We start from the raw sequence: 7846 nt of genomic DNA, 5'->3' as shown, positions 1-7846 counted from the left end.
CAAACAACCACACGCACACAACCACACACACAACCACACCCACAACCACACACACAACCACAACCACACACAACCACACACACAACCACATACACACAACCACACACACACAACCACACACTCAACCACACACACACACAACCACACAAACAACCACACACACACACAACCACACACACAACCACACCCACAACCACACACACACAACCACAACCAACCACACCCATACCCACAACCACACACACAACCACAACCACACACACAACCACACACACACAACCACACACACACAACCACACACACACAACCACACACACACAACCACACATGCAACACACACAACCACACACAACCACACAAACACACACAACCACAACCACACACACAACCACAACCACACACACACACACAACCACACACACAACCACACACACACAACCAAACCCACAACCACAACCACACCCAACCACACACAACCACACCCACAACCACACACACACCACACCCAACCTCACCCGCAACCACACACACAACCACACACACACACACACAACCACAACCACACACAACCACAACCACACCCAACCACAACCACACCCAACCACAACCACACCCAACCACACCCAAGCACACCCACAACCACACCCACAACCACACACACACACACACACACAACCACAACCACACACACACAACCACACACACACACACACACAACCACACATACACAACCACACACACACACAACCACACACACACACAACCATAACCACACACCCACACACAACCACACACACACAACCACACAGCCATAAACACAACCACACACACAACCACACACACAACCAGACACACACAACCACACAACCATTCACACAACCACACATACAAACACACACAACCACACATACAACCACCCACCCACACCCAGACCCACACCCAGACCCACCCCCCACACACACAACCACACACACACAACCACACACACACACACAACCACAAGCACACCCAACCACACCCAAGCACACCCACAACCACACCCACAACCACACACACACACACACACACAACCACAACCACACACACAACCACACACACACACACACACAAACCACACATACACAACCACACACACACACAACCACACACACACACAACCATAACCACACACCCACACACAACCACACACACACAACCACACAGCCACAAACACAACCACACATACAAACACACACAACCACACACACACAACCACACATACAACCACCCATCCACACCCAGACCCACACCCACACCCACCCCCCACACACACAACCACACACACACAACCACACTCACACACACACAACCACAACCACACACACACACAACCATACACACAGCCACAACCACACACACACAACCATACACACACCCAACCACACACACACAACCACACACACAACCACACACACAACCACACCAAGCATTGGCATAGTCAATAGGTCTCGCCTTTGGGACCTTATAAGTGTTTAGCCACGCAACAGTTGATGTGGTTGCACTAAGGATATTGTGCTGCATAACGAAATACTTAGAAGGTCCCAAAAGCGAGACCTATTGGCTATGCCAATGCTTGTTTACAGTGCAGGCAGCAACCCGCGTGCACTTTTAAAGGGGATTAGAGATCCCCTTGCAAGGGGATACCCGGGGGGTCCATGGGACCCCCTTCCCCATCGCCAGAGGGCTGCCAACAGTAGGCACACTCACAGTGCGCCACCTTTTAGATGGCACACTGTGAGTGCGCTTCCCGAGGGCTTCTTTTCCTCACACACACAACCACACATACAACCACACACACACAACCACACACACACACAACCACACACATGCACACAACCACACACACAACCACACACAACCACACACACAACCACACACACACAACCACACATACAACCACACCCACAACCACACCCACACACACAACCCCAACCACACACACAACCCCAACCACACACACAACCACACACACCCACACAAATACACACAACCACACCCACAACCACACACACACAACCACACAACAACCACACACATAACCACACACAACCACACACACACACGTACAACCACACAACCACACCCACAACCACACCCACAACCACACACACAACCCCAACCACACACACAACCCCAACCACACGCACAACCACACCCACCCACAACCACACACACACAACCCCAACCACACACAAAACCACACACAACCACACACAAAGACACACAACCACACACAACCACACACACAACCACACACACACAACCACACAAACAACCACACGCACACAACCACACACACAACCACACCCACAACCACACACACAACCACAACCACACACAACCACACACACAACCACATACACACAACCACACACACACAACCACACACTCAACCACACACACACACAACCACACAAACAACCACACACACACACAACCACACACACAACCACACCCACAACCACACACACACAACCACAACCAACCACACCCATACCCACAACCACACACACAACCACAACCACACACACAACCACACACACACAACCACACACACACAACCACACACACACAACCACACATGCAACACACACAACCACACACAACCACACAAACACACACAACCACAACCACACACACAACCACAACCACACACACACACACAACCACACACACAACCACACACACACAACCAAACCCACAACCACAACCACACCCAACCACACACAACCACACCCACAACCACACACACACCACACCCAACCTCACCCGCAACCACACACACAACCACACACACACACACACAACCACAACCACACACAACCACAACCACACCCAACCACAACCACACCCAACCACACCCAAGCACACCCACAACCACACCCACAACCACACACACACACACACACACACAACCACAACCACACACACACAACCACACACACACACACACAACCACACATACACAACCACACACACACACAACCACACACACACACAACCATAACCACACACCCACACACAACCACACACACACAACCACACAGCCATAAACACAACCACACACACAACCACACACACAACCACACACACACAACCACACAACCATACACACAACCACACATACAAACACACACAACCACACACACACAACCACACATACAACCACCCACCCACACCCAGACCCACACCCAGACCCACCCCCCACACACACAACCACACACACACAACCACACACACACACACAACCACAAGCACACCCAACCACACCCAAGCACACCCACAACCACACCCACAACCACACACACACACACACACACACACAACCACAACCACACACACAACCACACACACACACACACACACAACCACACATACACAACCACACACACACACAACCACACACACACACAACCATAACCACACACCCACACACAACCACACACACACAACCACACAGCCACAAACACAACCACACATACAAACACACACAACCACACACACACAACCACACATACAACCACCCATCCACACCCAGACCCACACCCACACCCACCCCCCACACACACAACCACACACACACAACCACACTCACACACACACAACCACAACCACACACACACACAACCATACACACAGCCACAACCACACACACACAACCATACACACACCCAACCACACACACACAACCACACACACAACCACACACACAACCACACCAAGCATTGGCATAGTCAATAGGTCTCGCCTTTGGGACCTTATAAGTGTTTAGCCACGCAACAGTTGATGTGGTTGCACTAAGGATATTGTGCTGCATAACGAAATACTTAGAAGGTCCCAAAAGCGAGACCTATTGGCTATGCCAATGCTTGTTTACAGTGCAGGCAGCAACCCGCGTGCACTTTTAAAGGGGATTAGAGATCCCCTTGCAAGGGGATACCCGGGGGGTCCATGGGACCCCCTTCCCCATCGCCAGAGGGCTGCCAACAGGAGGCACACTCACAGTGCGCCACCTTTTAGATGGCACACTGTGAGTGCGCTTCCCGAGGGCTTCTTTTCCTCTGCGCCCACGTCTGTAATATGGCATTGGGGCAGTGGCAAAGGGATTCCACTCCTCGTACCTTTTGTGTGAGTAAACATTCCTCAAAACACAAGCAATGAGAAGGGGTGTATACACCACCAGACGTCCTCCCAAGTGTCTTGAGTGTTTTGAGTGGACATTCCATCTTACTTTACACAGGCTGGCAATTTCATCTTTCAAAGAGATTGTGTTCCCTGATTCATTATAGTTTATATCCCAGTTGATTCTTGTCACCCGTGGACAGTTTTTGACACAGGTACTATGTGCAAAGCAGCTATCTGCCACAATTACACAGGGGGTTACTAATATATAATACAATACTTTGGAGGAATTGCAGGAATGTCCGGCTTGAAGTGGCCATTTAGATTCATCATTCCTGGTCAAATAAAGTTGCCCAGAATGTTTTGTTAATTATACCCACTGTGAGAAAAAAAGTTGTGTGCTATATCTAGAATCTTGTAATAATTATTACGCTTGTTAAGGACAGAAACTTGTAAACACATTGCTATAAGTACCTTGTTTAAATCCCATCTCACAATGATTTTGCGGTCTGGATGGACTCCTCGTTGATGCTATACGTTCTGAGACAGAACTAATCTCTTCCTTACTGGATTGGAGGAATTTGAGGCCCAGGGTATTAACATTAGGAATAGTGATCTCCTAATTGCAATTATTGCTAAATAATAATAAATAGCTATTCCTAATGTATGAAACTTTTTATTTTAAAATGACGATTCCGAGTGCGTCTCAAATTGACCTAACTCATGAATAAATAATGAGGTAGGTTGCAATTTTAATAAAGCAATATCTTTTAAATGTCTCCTGTTTTCCTTAAAAATATATTGATTCTTAGTATGCATTAATAATCATTAAAAGTGATGCATAGAATTAATTAAAAGTAATGTAATTATATTTTTTTAAAGTTCATTAAAAAAAGGTTATTTCATAATTGAATAGTAAATATGTTTTAATTTTAGATTTTAAATGGAATATAGAATATATGTATTTATTTCAACTATTTCAAATAATCTAATTGAACATTATTGTTGCTTATGTTTTTTTTTTTAATTTCAAGCCCCTAACTCCTTTATTTCCTATGAGAGGGTGTTGGAGTACCAGTGGATGTTAATGTAGGATACAAGGCTTAGTACTGTTTCTTTTTTGGCAGTAGTGACTTATAGCCATACATTTGGATCCGCCCCTTTTGCCAGGGGTGGAGACAAGTAGCCTTAAACTCAGATTTTGTAAAAAAACGAAAGTAGTAAAGTTGCTAAAAAGTGTTAGAACAAATTACATGTGTAAATTCCAAGTGTAAGTTTCCTTTGTTAATAACCACTTTAGGTTTGTGAATTGCATCTTATTGTAAGTGGTTCTACTGTTGTACTACTTTACACTTTACAAAAGGCAGTTTGCGCATTGTGCCCTAACTGCCTGCCATGCTTCCTGCGTTTCTATGGAATGCACAGTGCACTGTGTTAAGCAATTAACGCCTCCAAAGTAGTCCCCGAAGCCGCCTTGCAATTTTCCATTGCTGGCTGGCAGGGAAGGCAGGTAAGGAAGGATGGTTAACCTTTAACATCTGTCTAAAATCAGATGATACTCTAGTGATGGCAATAAATACTATGGGCCGATTACGATGGTTGACCACCCACCATCTGCTGCTGCATTACAATGCATGCGGTCGGAGGAAGCAGGCGGAGGGACTGTCTGACGCTTTCCAACGGGCTCAAGTAGCCCGTCGGTGGGCCGGAAACACTTCATAATCCATTAATGACGGCGGCTCCGCCATCGGGATTATGTCAGTTTTCGACTGCTATTCCATGTTAGCCTATCCACTCTGGGGCATTGGGCCCCCCTAAAGATCTCTGCACCTTGTGTGGGTGTAGAGATGTTTGTAAACATGCATTTTTTCAATGGAAGTTTGTGCTGCGGGCCTTCTCCGCCTGCCACACAGGTTTCCATTGAAAAATGGATGTTTTTGATCGCCAATAGGCGGTCACATGGTAATCATGCGGTCAAACCTGCCGATGCACGGTTGGGTGGTTCCCAGTCAGCACAAGTCTGCCCGACATCGTAATAAGCCCCTATGTTGTGAGTGCCACTTGTAGACTTCAATTTATTATCCATTCCTGTGGATTCTAACCCCTAATATCTTTTCACAAGATAAAGATGAGGCTAGCTGGTTTATAATTGCCTGCCCTTCACAAATATTTTAGTCTTATATGTTGAAGGGTTTTTGTTTATTACGCACAACACAACATCATACATTGAGGTATACATATTAATGCTGTGTTATGAAATTACCAAAACAGTGCCAACTGAGGGGTATTTATGTTCTTATTTTGCTAATAAATTGTAGGTGCAAGTGAAGAGTTCTACGCAGGTTGCTTATGCGAAACAGGATAGCACTCATGACTAGAGCTACAGATGAACATTGAGAGAAGAGAGTCATCGTCTACAGTCAGCTCTAGTAAACAGATCCCTTTTGAAAAGTGAAATCTTCAAAATACTCTTTTGTGTATTTCTAAAGGTCTGTTCAGGAAAACTAAAACCAAAGGGCACTATTCTATTCTTAGGACACCCCCGCGCCGCACGGCCACCAGCTGTAGCGTGGGCTCCCCGCCTGCCGCTGCCCTCAGCCTCGCTGAGCCTGCCTGCTGACCACGCCCCCCGCCGTCGCTCGGTGTGGGCTCCTGCGCTAACTGTGTTTACATTACTTACTTGTTGTCTTGTAGCCTCTTTTAGGCATTGTACCCCCTTTTTCTTTCTGTACCTGTGTGCCCCCCAGGGCTGTGACCCCGTAGTCGCCCCTGTGCCCACCCGCCCCGCTCCCCGCCTCCCGCCGCCGTGAGCACGGACACGCCCCCTTTTCCTTCTGTGCCCTCCCCGCTCCCGCCTCCCAGCTGCTCCTCCCTCCCTCGCACTTGGCCATAAATGGCGACCGTGCGGCACAGGTGAGTGTGACCTATTCTTAGGACACCCCCGCGCCACACGGCCACCAGCTGTAGCGTGTGCTCCCCGCCTGCCGCTGCCCTCAGCCTCGCTTAGCCTGCCTGCTGACCACGCCCCCCGCCGTCGCTCGGTGTGGGCTCCTGCGCTAACTGTGTTTACATTACTTACTTGTTGTCTTGTAGCCTCTTTTAGGCATTGTACCCCCTTTTTCTTTCTGTACCTGTGTGCCCCCCAGGGCTGTGACCCCGTAGTCGCCCCTGTGCCCACCCGCCCCGCTCCCCGCCTCCCGCCGCCGTGAGCACGGACACGCCCCCTTTTCCTTCTGTGCCCTCCCCACTCCCGCCTCCCAGCTGCTCCTCCCTCCCTCGCACTTCGCCATAAATGGCGACCGTGCGCACGCGCAGCGTTGACGCGCAGCGGGCGCGCCGATTGCGCGCCGAAGGTGCGCCAAAGGTAAGCCCGTCTGCGCCCGTCCGCGCCTGGCCCGCGCCCAGCGCCAGGACCCCCTGCACCCGCAGACCCCAGCCCACCCGCCGGACGTACGACGCCGCCACCCTCAACGCACTCAACGCCGGCCGAATCCCAGGATGCTACCAAGCCACCCCGAGACGCACCCACGGACCCTTCTGCTGCAACGCCTGCAAGTTCACCTGCATCCGGACCAGCACTACTCCAGCACCGACCAAGACCAAGACGAGCAACAGCAGCAGCCACCTGAAATGCATCCTGCTCAACACCTGCTCCGTCCACAGACACTCCATCGAGCTCTGGAAC

This window comes from Triturus cristatus, chromosome 12 (genome assembly GCF_964204655.1).
Source record: "Triturus cristatus chromosome 12, aTriCri1.1, whole genome shotgun sequence".
NCBI classification, from domain to species: Eukaryota; Metazoa; Chordata; class Amphibia; order Caudata; family Salamandridae; genus Triturus; species Triturus cristatus.
This window is presented reverse-complemented; position numbering follows the sequence as displayed.